General features: G+C 37.4%; 1 long non-coding RNA gene across 1 annotated transcript in view; it reads left to right on the top strand.

Moving 5' to 3' along the window:
* Nucleotides 1-12,987, top strand: part of LOC145507106 (uncharacterized) — a 66,115-nt gene that overhangs the window by 22,463 nt on the left and 30,665 nt on the right. The window lies entirely within an intron of this gene.

The raw sequence follows: 12,987 nt of genomic DNA on the forward strand, positions 1-12,987 counted from the left end.
TGTAAACACTATCCAATAAACAGACAAGCTGATTTTATTTGTAGTGTGAAAAGATTAGGGGGCTTCCCAGGTGGCACTAGTGGTGAAGAATCAGCCTGCCAGTGCAAGAGACACAAGAGACACAGGTTTAATCCCTGGGTTGGGAAGATCCCCTGAAGGAGGAAATGGAAACCCTCTCTAGTATTCTTGCCTAGAAAATTCCATGGACAGAGGAGCCTGGCAGGCTATAGGCCTTGGAGTTGCCAAGAGTTAGACATGATGGAGCACAGCAAGGCTGTAAAATGATTAGAAATAAAGAGGCACATTCCATAATGATTATACAGTCAATTCATTGGTTATACACATACTCATGTGATATAGGGCAGATTAGTCTGGTGGCTCAGACGGTAAAGTGTCTGCCTACAATGCGGGAGACCAGGGTTCAATCCCTGGGTTGGGAAGATCTCCTGGAGAAGGAAATGGCAACCCACTCCAGTACTCTTGCCTGGAAAATCCCATGGATGGAGGAGCCTGCAGGCTACAGTCCATGGGGTCACAAAGAGTTGACACAACTGAGCGACTTCAGTTTCACTTTCATGTGATATATATATACACACACACACACACACACACACATATATATATATACAAAGTGTGTAATATGTATAGCCTAACTATAATAGCCTCAAAAAATAAAAAACAAATGTTGAAAAATAGTAAACCTACAATTATGAGAGATTTGTTTACATTGTTTTTATGAAGGCATGATTAGCATCCAGTGAAATGTACAATCTTAAATTGTGAGTTTAAATATTTACAAATGTATGTACCCGTGTAACCCCCTCTCCTATCAACGGTGGAATATTTCAGTCACGTTAGAAGGTTCACTCCTGTCCCACTGTCAGTCTGACCTGCTAAAGGCAATCACTGTTCAGATTTCTTTCACAGTGTGTTAGTTTTGTCTTCTAGTTTCTTGTAAATGAAATCATGCAGTATGTACTCTTTGAGTTCTTCTTTTTTTAAATTGCTGAGTAGCATTCCATTACATGAATATACCATAATTGCTTATATATACTCTCCTTACTGGATATATGGGCTATTTTCAGTTGGCTATTATGAATAAAGCTGCTCTGACATTTTTGTACAAGATTTTTTATGGTTATGTGTTTTCATTTCATTTGGATAAATACCTAGAAGTATAATTGCTGAGTTCAGGTAGGTATATACTTTGATGTATAAGAAACTGACCAATGTTTTTTTCAAAGTGTTATTGCCTTGAAAAATGTATAAGAGTTCTTTTTCTACGACTTTCCACTGTTTGGTGTTGTAAATAATTTTTCATTTTAGCAATACTAGGGGTCTGTAGTAATACTTCATTTTGCATTAATATTTAATTGCATTTCTCTGTTAACCAATTATGATGAGCATTTTTTACATGTGAGCTGAAAGTGCTGCACTCAATATGTCAGCAAATTTGGAAAACTCAGCGGTGGCCACAGGACTGGAAATGGTCAGTTTTCATTCCAATCCCAAAGAAAGGAAATGCCAAAGAATGCTCAAACTATCTCACAATTGCACTCATCTCACAAGCTCAAAATTCTCCAAGCCAGGCTTCAGCAATACATGAACCATGAATGTTCAAGCTGGTTTTAGAAAAGGCAGAGGAACTAGAGATCAAATTGCCAACATCTGTTGGATCATCGAAAAAGCAAGAGAGTTCCAGAAAAACATCGATTTCTGCTTTATTGACTATGCCAAAGCCTTTGACTGTGTGGATCACAATAAACTGTGGAAAAATCTGAAAGAGATAGGAATACCAGATCATCTGACCTGCCTCTTGAGAAACCTGTATGCAGGTCAGGAAGAAACAGTTAGAACTGGACATGAAACAACAGACTGGTTCCAAATAGGAAAAGAAGTACGTCAAGGCTGTATATTGTCACCCTGCTTATTTAACGTATATGCATAGTACATCATGAAAAATGCTGGATTGGAGGAAGCACAAGCTGGAATCAAGATTGCCGGGAGAAATATCAGTAACCCCAGACATGCAGATGGCACCACCCTTATGACAGAAAGTGAAGAACTAAAGAGCCTCTTGATGAAAGTGAAAGAGGAGAGTGAAAAAGTTGGCTTTAAACTCAACATTCAGAAAACAAAGATCATGGCATCCACTCCCATCACTTCATGGCAAATAGATGGGGAGACAGTGGAAACAGTAGCTGGCTTTATTTTGGGGGGCTCCAAAATCATTGCAGATGGTGATTGCAGCCATGAAATTAAAAGACGCTTACTCTTTGGAAGGAAAGTTATGACCAACCTAGACAGCATATTTAAAAGCAGAGACATTACTTTGTCAACAAAGGTCCATCTAGTCAAGGATATGGTTTTTTCAGTGGTCATGTGTGGATGTGAGAGTTGGACTATAAAGAAAGCTGAGTGCCGAAGAAATGATGCTTTTGAACTGTGGTGTTGGAGAAGACTCTTGAGAGTCCCTTGGACTGCAAGGATATCCAACCAGTCCATCCTAAAGGAGATCAGTCCTGGGTGTCCATTGGAAGGACTGATGTTGAAGCTGAAGCTCCAATGCTTTGGCCACCTGATGCAAAGCTCTGACTCATTTGAAAAGACCCTGATGCTGGGAAAGATTGAGCGCAGGAGGAGAAGGGAACGACAGAGGATGAGATGGTTGGATGACATCACCGACTCAGTGGACATGGGTTTGGGTAGACTCTTGGAGTTGGTGATGGACAGCGAGGCCTGGTGTGCTGCGGTCATGGGGTCGCAAAGAGTCGGACACGACTGAGCGACTGAACTGAACTGAATTGATCGTTTCTATGTCTGTTTTTGTGAAGTGCCTGTTTAAATATTTTACCCATTTTAATGGGGTTATTTTATATTATTGAAAAAAGACCTTTATAATATATGTCTTGAAACATTTACTCCTAGTTTGTGGCTTGATTGTCATTTCCTAATGGTGAATTTTGATGAGCAAAAGTTTTGAATTTTGAAAAGGTTCAATTTATTCATTTTTGTTTCTTCTACAGTTAGTGCTTTATAGACTGATCTAAAAATGTTTTAATAAGAAGAAAGTCAATCTATTTTCCAATATTTCTTCTAGAAGCTTTATAGTTGTAGTTTTTAATCTTTAGGGCAATGATATATCTGGAATAAATTTTTTGTGTGGTGTAAAGAAAAAGGGCGGGTGAGTTTCTTTTTTAATGGCCATCCTGTTGTTTCAATGCCATTTGTTGAAATAGCTTTCCTTTACCCTTTGAATTGCTTTGTTGACTATAACAGAATCATAGGCCGTATAAGTGTAGGTCTTTACCTAGACTCTCCATTGTGTTTCACTAACTAGTTTTTCTATCTTTGCATTAGTAATAATTATTGTCATTTTATTAGAAAACTTAAAGACAGTTAGTGTAGATCCTCCTGTTTTTTGTTCTTATTTGGTATTTTACTTTGGCAAATCTAGGTCATATATGTTCCATATAAATGTTTTAATTAGCTTGGATATTTTATAGAAAAAAATAGGTGAGATTTTTATTGTTGTTGTAGTTGGGTTGAATCTATAAATCACTTGTGGAGAATAGAAATCTTAATATTTAATCTTTTGATGCATGAACATGCTATTTTTTCACTAATATTAATCCTCTTTAATTTTATCATTAGTGTATTTTTATGACTAGATTTTGCATATTTTTAAATTTATCATATTTTATGACTTTTAACATACTGTAAATGATATTGATTTTTACTACATGTTCTAAGTTTTTATTAATATTATAGAAAAAAATGTTTGATTGTTATTGACCTTATATGTTGTGCTCCTGTTAAATTCACTCATTAGTTGCAGTAGCTTTTTACATAGATTTCTTAGAATTTCCTATGTACCTGATTATCTCATCTATAAATAAAGATAGATTTACTTCTTTCTTTCCATTTTGTTTGTCTTTTACTTTTTTCTTGTCTAATTGTACTGGCTAGGATATCCAGTAAAGTTTTGAATAAGAGTAGAGAGCAGGTCTGCTTGCCTTTTTCACCGTGTTAAAGGGAAAGTACTCAGTCTTTCATCATTAAATGTAACATTGGCATTTAGATTTTTTTTAAAGATGTTGTTTACCATTGTAGAGGGAGATTACATTGATTACAAGTCTGGGTGTTGAATTCTGTCAGATGGTTTTCCAACACCTACTTGGAAGATCATATGGCTTTTCTCCTTTATTCTAATAAGTCTTACTCCATCATGTTATGTTCTTCTTTCATATTTTGCTGAATTTGTTTGGCTAATAGTTTGTTAAGATTTTTGAGTATATGTTAATAAAGCATATTTCAATATTTTTGTTTGGTTGTGGAGAGAGAGTAGAGTTGAACTGGTGCACCCTCCTCTCCTACTTTATTAAGGTGATTGTAGGATTAGGCTATTTCTTAAATAAATGTAGAATTCACGAGTTAAGTATTTTGTGTATGTATTTAATTATGAAGGTGTTTCATTATGAATCCAATTTTTAGTAGTAGTTAAGGTTTTCCATTTTTTCTCTTTTAGTTTTGATTTTTTACATTTTAAGGAATTTGTCATTCTCTTTATCTATGGTATTGGCATATAATTATTCACAATATTTCTTTATTTTATTTTTCAGCCCCTTCTAATATTGATCATTTGTGACTTCTTTCTCTTTTAGCGAACAGCCTTGCTAATATTTTATAAATTTTATTGACCTTTACAAAGTTTCCATTAACTTTCTCTATTGTTTGTCCATTTTTAATGCCATAAATATCCACTCTTATGTTTTTTATTTCCTTCCTTCTATTCATAATGAGTTTAATTTGCTTTTATTCCTCCTTCTTTATAGAGAAGTTTATCCTAAAATATTTTCTCTTTTCTTTGTGCAAGTGTTTTAAAATTGTAAAATTTCCCCCCAAGCTCTGCTTTGAACTTCCCAGGTGGCTCATTTTTATTTTATTTATTTTTGGCCACACTGTACAGCATTTAGGGGCTTCCCAGATGGTGCTGGGAAGTTTTTTCCAGTAGTCATGTATGGATGTGAGAGTTGGACCATAAAGAAAGCTGAGTGCCGAAGAATTGCTGCTTTTGAACTGTGATGGGGGAGTAGACTCTTGAGAGTCCCTTGGACTGCAAAGAGATCCAACCTGTCCATCCTAAAGGAAATCAGTCCTGAGTATTCATTGGAAGGACTGATGCTGAAGCTGAAACTCCAATACTTTGGCCACCTGATGAAAAGAACCGACTCATTGGAAAAGACCCGGATGCTGGGAAAGATTGAAGGCAGTAGAAGGGGACGGCAGAGGATGAGATGGCTGGATGGCATCACCAACTCAACAGACATGAGTTTAAGCAAGCTCCAAGAGTTGGTGATGGACAGGCAAGCCTGGCATACTGCAGTCCAAAGGGTCGCAAAGAGTTGGACACAACTGAGCGACTGAACTGAACAGGTGGCGCTAGTGGTAAAGAATCCGCCTGCCAATGCAGGAGACACGGGAGACACAGGTTTGATCCCGGATTTGGGAAGATCCCCTGGAGGAGGAAATGGCAACCCACTCTAGTATTCTTGCTGGGGAAACCCCAAGGACAGAGGAGCCTAGCAGGCTACAGTCCGTGGAGTTTCAAAGAGTCAGACATGACTGAGCATGCATGCAAGCACTGCCTTAGTTGCAATGTACAGATTTTGATACGTTGTATTTTAGTTATCCTTCAGATTGAAATGTTTTCTGATTTCAATTAGTTTTCATTAGTTTTTATTTTAGCTTGTGTGTTATCTAGAAATGTGTTGCTTAATGTCTGGACATTTTCCAGATAATTTTACTATTGTTGATTTGTAATTTCATATCATTTTTGTCAGAAAACAAACAAGCATAATTTCACTAGTTTTCAATTTATTGAGCTTTGACCTAGAATATAATCTAACCTTGGTTCATGTTCCACTGGCACCTTAAAATAATGTATTTTCTACATTTTGTGGTCTAAAGTTTTATAAGTAACAAATGATTGATGATAATGTTTAAATTATCTACATCCTTATTGAATTTTGTCTTTTTGTCTATCAGTTTCTTAGAAAATAGAGCTAAAATTGTCTACTCTAATTGTGGATTTTTCTCTTTGTCCCTTTGATTTCATCAGTTTTGACTGCATACATTTTGAAGCTCTGTAATTAGTTGTACATACATTTAGGTTCATTACATATTTTTGGTAAATTAATCCTTTTCTCATTATGAAAATCTCCTTTGTCTGAAATCTGCTTTGTTTCATGTTACTATAGCCACTCCAGCTTTCTGACAACTAGAATTTGCACAGTGTTTATTTTCTGTTCCTTTTACTTTTAATGTATGTGTGTCTTTGTTTAAAGTGCAGCTTTTATAAATATCAGGTAGCTGGGTCTTGCTTGTTTATTCTAACCATTTCTGCCCTTTATTGTAGTGTTTAGTTCACACACATTTCATATAATTATTTATATTGTTTGTTTTAGGTTTACTAGTTTTACTGAATGTTTTTTATTTCTCTTATCTCTTCTTTTTTTCCTTTCCTGTATTTCTTGCCCTTTTTTTCATTAATGGAGCAATATAAGATATAAGATTTTATATCTTATATTGGCTTTTTAATTATACCTCTTTTTTCATTTTTAATATTTGATCTAAGACTTACTATCTGTACCTTTATCTAATAGCATTTTATTTTGAATCAGTATATCATTTCATATAGAATGTAAAACCAACAACAATGTATATCTTAGTCCCTTCCCATCTTTCTACAATTGCTTACTAGAATATATAAACAATTGCTTACTTCTACAATTGCTTACTTCTCTAAAATATATTAATTTTGCTTTAAAGGGTCAATTACCTTTTAAAGCAATTCAAGAAGGTGAAACATAAAGTTATTCTGGACTTATTTACATATTTATCTTTTGAGAAATGTTTTGTGTAGTTTTGAGTTCCCGTTTACTACCATTGGCTTCTCCCTAAAGAACTTCCTGTAACACTTATTATAGTGTAGGCCAGATGGCCACAAATTCTTTCAGAATTTATTTTGTCTGAATATGTCTTTGTTCTGCCTTCATTTCTGAAAAATTTTTTCACTGGTTATGCAATTCTGGGTTTTTAACCATTTTAAAGAGGTCTTCTCACTCTCTTTGACTTTTATTGTTTCTTTTGAGAATGTAGCAGTAATTCTTATTATTCTCCTGCTTTTAATGTGTCCTTTTGGAGGAGAAGGATGCTTTTAATATTTTCTTGTGGTTTTTTTTGGCAACTTAATTATGATGTGCCTACATGTGATATTCCTTGCATTTCTGCTGCTTGGGGAATAGCAGATATCTTAGGCTGCAGTCCATGGGTCGCGAAGAGTCAGACACGACTGAGCGACTTCACTTTCACTTTTCACTTTCATGCATTGGAGAAGGAAATGGCAACCCACTCCAGTGTTCTTGCCTGGAGAATCCCAGGGACGGGGGAGCCTGGTGGGCTGCCGTCTGTGGGGTCGCACAGAGTCGGACATGACTGAAGCGACTTAGAAGCAGCAGCAGCAGCAGCAGCAGCAGTAGACTTGTGAGCTTATATTTCTCATGAAATTTGAAAAACATTTGGCCATTATTTACTTCAATATTTTTTCCCCAAACTCTCCACTCCTTTTCTGCAGAGTGACTAAAATTTTCAGATGTAGAACAACTGAATGTCTCTTTCATTAATGTAAGAGTATAAATTTGTACAACCGTGTAGGAAAATTGGTTTCACTATCTGCTAATGTTGATACACATACTTAATTATACAGAAATTACATTCCCAGTATATAACCAAGAGTATGTCCATATATGCACCAGAAGATGTGTGCAAGAGTGTAAAAACACATATTTGGAAATAAATGTAATATAATCAATTATTATATACAATTGTCACCATTACATCCAACAATGAAAAAGAACTATTTACTACCTGCAGTAATGTGGGCATTGATCACAAACATGATGTTGAGCCAAAGAGAGAAGAATTCATACAGTGTGAGTTTATTTGTATAAAATATGAAAATAGACAAGATCAACCTATGATGTTAGAAATTGAGATAGTGGTTTTCCTTTGGGTACAAGGACAGTGAATGAAGCAGGCATGAGAGAACTTTCTAGGTGTGTTAAGTTTGTGAGAATTCTTTGGGCTATACCTGTTCTATGTATTTCTATATGTATATTCCAATGTGGTTTTATCTATATATATTACAGATCAATAAAAAGGTTAAAAAAGAAAAACTAAATTAAAATTAACTTAAACAAGAAATGATTTATTTTTGCTAGTAAGCCAATACGGCTTTGGAAATAAAAATTATATAATTCAAAACAGGTATTAAATGGTTATCATGCATATTTTGGGTCTTTCTTCACAAGTTTTTTCATTTAGCCTGCTTTTCTTTTATAATGTGGAAAAAAAAAACACAAAGGCAAATATTTGTCTCATTTAGGTACCAAATTTTAGTCATGAGACTCAATAAAACTTGCTCAACTTTACACTTTGTTTCCTCTCTGCATGTTCTGTAGTGTGCTTCTCCTACTCTCCAACTCCAGAATATTTTCTCTATTTTTTGAGCACAGATGTAAGTGGAATTTTTTTATGCCAAGGAAAGATTCAGGCAGAAGCTCTTCAGATGGTTAAAATGAAGAAACTAAGCTCTTTCTCTCCCCCCTTCCCACCATATGTTTCAGAAGGGCCAAGAGGAATTTGCTGGTGACTATGGATAGAGAATGTGAAGGAAACATAGAGAAAAGACGTTTTGTACTTGGTGAAGCAAGTGTATGGATAATGAAGATCTCTGTGGTGGTGGTAAACTAATGAATACTGTTAGTTTGGACTTCCAAGTATCTCTTCACAAGTTTCTATATGTCACGAAACCACTTTAAATCTGTGCCCCAAATTAATTTTTAAGTGTATTTGAACTATTTTATTCTAGATGATATATGAATCACTTTAAAGAAAGCATAATAAAGTTTCTAGGTTGATTGGAAAGTGATACAAAGAGGGCAGACTTTTTTGTTCAAAAGAAAATAAGAGTGAAAATGACAGTGAAAGACTATTGCTTCTTGCTTTCTGAGCAGAGGAGAAAACTAGAAAAGAATGTGCTAACAGTTTCTCTCACTGGGAGTTTCTCCTGGATAGCTGAGAAAGAGGGAATCAAGCAGAGAGAGAAAACAAGAACACTGGAAATTCCAGAGCTAAGCATGAAGTGGTACAATTGAGACACTTCTCACTAGTGAGCCAGAAGCTAACTGCTCTTGAATTATTAGGAGGTCTCTTAATCCAAACTCATCCAAACTAATCTAAAGTTCCTAAAATACAACACGCTACAGAAGAGCTGAGACAAGGATTTTACTCAAGTCTGTTAGAGGTTTGGAATGCTAGTTACTTGATTCTCTTAGACCTTAATTAAGTTCATAATAAACATAAAACAAATGATCAAAGTATCAGCTCTAAAACTGGAAATGAGTGCTCAATGACTCCTACAGGACAAGATTCCCAGGTAACCCTCACTTGGAAAATGAAGGTGAGTCCTCAGGACTCAGTAGCTTCCTGCTACTTCTCCAGGTTAGACCTTGGGACTTATCTTGGCAAGTGTAAAGTTTGAACTTGACGATTTTGAGTACGTTTATCCAAGAAGATTGTAGATCTGTGTTACAAATACAGTTATAAGAAGAATGCAGGTTGAGAGAGAGCTTGGGCTTCCAGGCAAATCTCTAATGGGTACAAGGAAGCAGGAAGTAGAAGAGAGGCTACCTCCCTTCTTATCTGTTAAGTTCTCTGGCAAGCAGACATTGAAATGGAATTAGGAATAAAGAAGATTTATGTGGAAGTAACACTTACGAAAGAAAAAAGAAGGCAAGCAGCATCAGGCAAGGAAATTGTCAGACCACAATGTAAACCTGGCAAAAGTTTCTGCCAACCTAACAGAGAGACCTGGAGCAAAGATGGACCCTTGCAGCTGTGCTGTTTTGGGGCAGGAAAGGTTAGGCTCATGTACTACCAACTTGTTCAGTCAGTGACTGTGTGACTAGCTTGTTCTTGGCTCAAGACTTACACAGATTCTAAAGAAGTGAAGAGCTAGAAGCTCTCAGTTACCATACTCCTGGAAGCTGGTGGTACTTTCTCAAAGGAAGATCTGAACTGCTTATCTCTTTGTCTGCTACAGTCCACACCCTGTGTCTCCATATCCACTTCTCTATATGAACATGGGAAGCGGCAGCACCTTCAGGGTTCTGAGAGGAAACTCAGAAGAGGGAGACAAGAAGAATAAACTGAAGGCCGCACTACTGCAGTTAGTCTTGGAGCTGTAACTGGTATTTGTTTTCCTCTTCCACTCTGCATTCAATTTCTCCTTACTCTCAACTGCCACCTTTGCTTACCTGATGAAAGTGAAAGTGTTAGTCACTCAGTTGCATCTTGACTCTTTGCGAGGCCATGGACTGTAGCCCCCAGGCTCCTCTGTCCATGGGATGGTCCAGGCAAGAATACTGGAGTGGGTTGCCATTTCCCTCTCCAAGGGATTTTCCCTATCCAGGGATTGAACCCACGTCTCCTGAGCCTTCTGCACTGGCAGGTGGATTCTTTACCACTGAGCCACCTGGGGAGCCCAGCTTGATCACACATATGTATAAAATAAATAAGCAACAAGGAAATACAGCCATTATTGGGGGAAGAGCACCATATAAAAGACTTTGATTTAATGCATTTTATGCATTGTGAAGAACTGTACCCCCCAACCTCTCGGGGTATTAGGTCTGACCTGGCCCATCAGCAACATCTTTAGTAGGCTGTTCCACTGATCTTTCAGGCTGGCAGCTTCTAGGTAGTTCAGTATGTGAAAAGACTGGTGGGACTGTGGTCACAGGCTCAAATCTTCGATGGAAGATGTATTCCTTGGTCAGATGGGATATTGTGTGGGATTCCAAACCTGAGGACCAGGCAGTGTGTGAGTCCCACACAGCGATGTTGGTTGAGCCAACAAAACTCAGACCACGGAGTGAGTTAACAAGCGAGAATTCTATCTGATTCTTGCTTCTTCCTCTCTCTTCTCTTGCCAGCCTCTACTGGAAAAAATTTTCCTTCCTCTCTATATTATTGATAATGGCAAAAGTCAGCATTCCAACCTTTCAGATTCATTTTTTAACTATACAAGTAACTTTTAGAGTTGAAAACTTCTTTATTCTCAATGCCTTCCTCTCCAGAGTATATATTCCCCATGAACAAGAATCAGCTTTGAGAGTGAGAGCAGAAGGAGGGCCCATTTCTATTTGCTTCTCTACTTTAACAGTCCACTTCTGGTTGGAAAAGGAATTAACCACATTCAATAAAGTGGAAAAGATAAAAATCACATTAACAATTGCAACATTGAGACTATAAGGAATATTGAAGTTTGTAGAAATTTAGAAGAAATATCTGATGAACGAATGCATCTCCCCTATATATTTGGTCTTCCTCCACAGTTCCAGATTTCCAGCTCCCCAGATTCTTGGAATTTGCTAAATGTTGAGAGTGATCGTTTAGTCAAAGCTATGGTTTTTCAGTAGTCATATATGGATGTGAGAGGTGGACTATAAAGAAAACTGAGCACCGAAGAATTGATGCTTTTGAACTGTGGTGTTGGAGAAGATTCTTGAGAGTCCCTTGGACTGAAAGGAGATGCAACCAGTCAATCCTAAAGGAAATCAGTCCTGAATATTCATTGGAAGGACTGGATGCTGAAGCTGAAACTCCAATACTTCGGCCACCTAATGAGAAGAACTGACTCATTGGAAAAGACCCTGATGCTGGGAAAGATTGAGGGCAGGAGGAGAAGGGGATGACAGAGGATGAGATGGTTGGATGGCATCACCGACTCAATGAGCATGAGTTTGAGTAAGCTCTGGGAGTTGGTGATGGACAGGGAAGCCTGGTGTGCTACAGTCCATGGGGTTGCAAAGAGTTGGGCAGGACTGAGCTGAGCAACTGAACTGAACTGAGAGTGATAATGGTGTTTTGATGTGTTAATGAGGTGACTTTTGAAAAGCATCCAGGGATAAGGGCCACTAGTATCTGAAGTTGGATGGTGAGGGGGATGAAGGATGAGGGGGATTCTTGTGTGAGGGAACCTGTAGAATCTGATATTATGTCTAGATAGAAAGTGTCAGAACTGAGTTGAATTCTCAGACACTCTGCTGGTGTCTGAGAATTACTTTTTGGTGTGAGGGAAACTCTCCCTCCCCAAACATTGGAAATTGAGTCTCAGAACACTGAAAAAATAACATATTGTGCCCTCTTTGCTAAATACTCACTATTTTCCTCACATGATACCGTCTTCATCCTTCTCCGCCCTGTCTTATGCCCAGAACAGTAACTTTATATTCTGATTGACCTGCCCTGCCTTTTGTCTTCAGGGTGGGAGTCAGTCAGTGGCTGACACAAGTGAGAAATCAGAGGTTGGAGCTGAAGCAAGGCAAGGTTTTCATTTTCCCATCTCCCCAGCTACCTCTGCCGAGGTCACAGCTTCTGTGCAGCACCCCTCCTGCACAATCACAGCTTCTTCTTACCGTTCTAGTCACTTATCCCTCCTTGTGTGTCTTCACACCTAGGGATGGTGACGTTGTGATCTCCTGCCACCTCTCCAGTGGCACACCATCCCTCGTTTCCCTTAACTTTAAAAAAAAATAATCCCTTAATTAAAGTTTCTTCAGTTGTCCTGTTAAGTGTGGCATTTACTTTTCTTCAGACCGTTAACTGATAAACTCATTATATCTGTATGATTTTGTATCTGCACAAAGTATTTTTTTATTAGATTAGAACTCCTTAAAATCAGGGATTCTAATTCTTAAAATTCTCTCTTATCTTTTTCCTCTACTACAAAGCACAATACACTATATACAGAGATGGGCATGAAATGCTTTCTGAAATTCTTCATTTAACCATTGAGCTGTTAAGTGCCGGGCATTGTTTTAGGCACTATGGATACCATGATGAACAAGATGGAAGTGTTCT

Source organism: Giraffa tippelskirchi, chromosome 5 (assembly GCF_054371585.1).
Source record: "Giraffa tippelskirchi isolate mGirTip1 chromosome 5, T2T-mGirTip1v1.2.pri, whole genome shotgun sequence".
NCBI classification, from domain to species: Eukaryota; Metazoa; Chordata; class Mammalia; order Artiodactyla; family Giraffidae; genus Giraffa; species Giraffa tippelskirchi.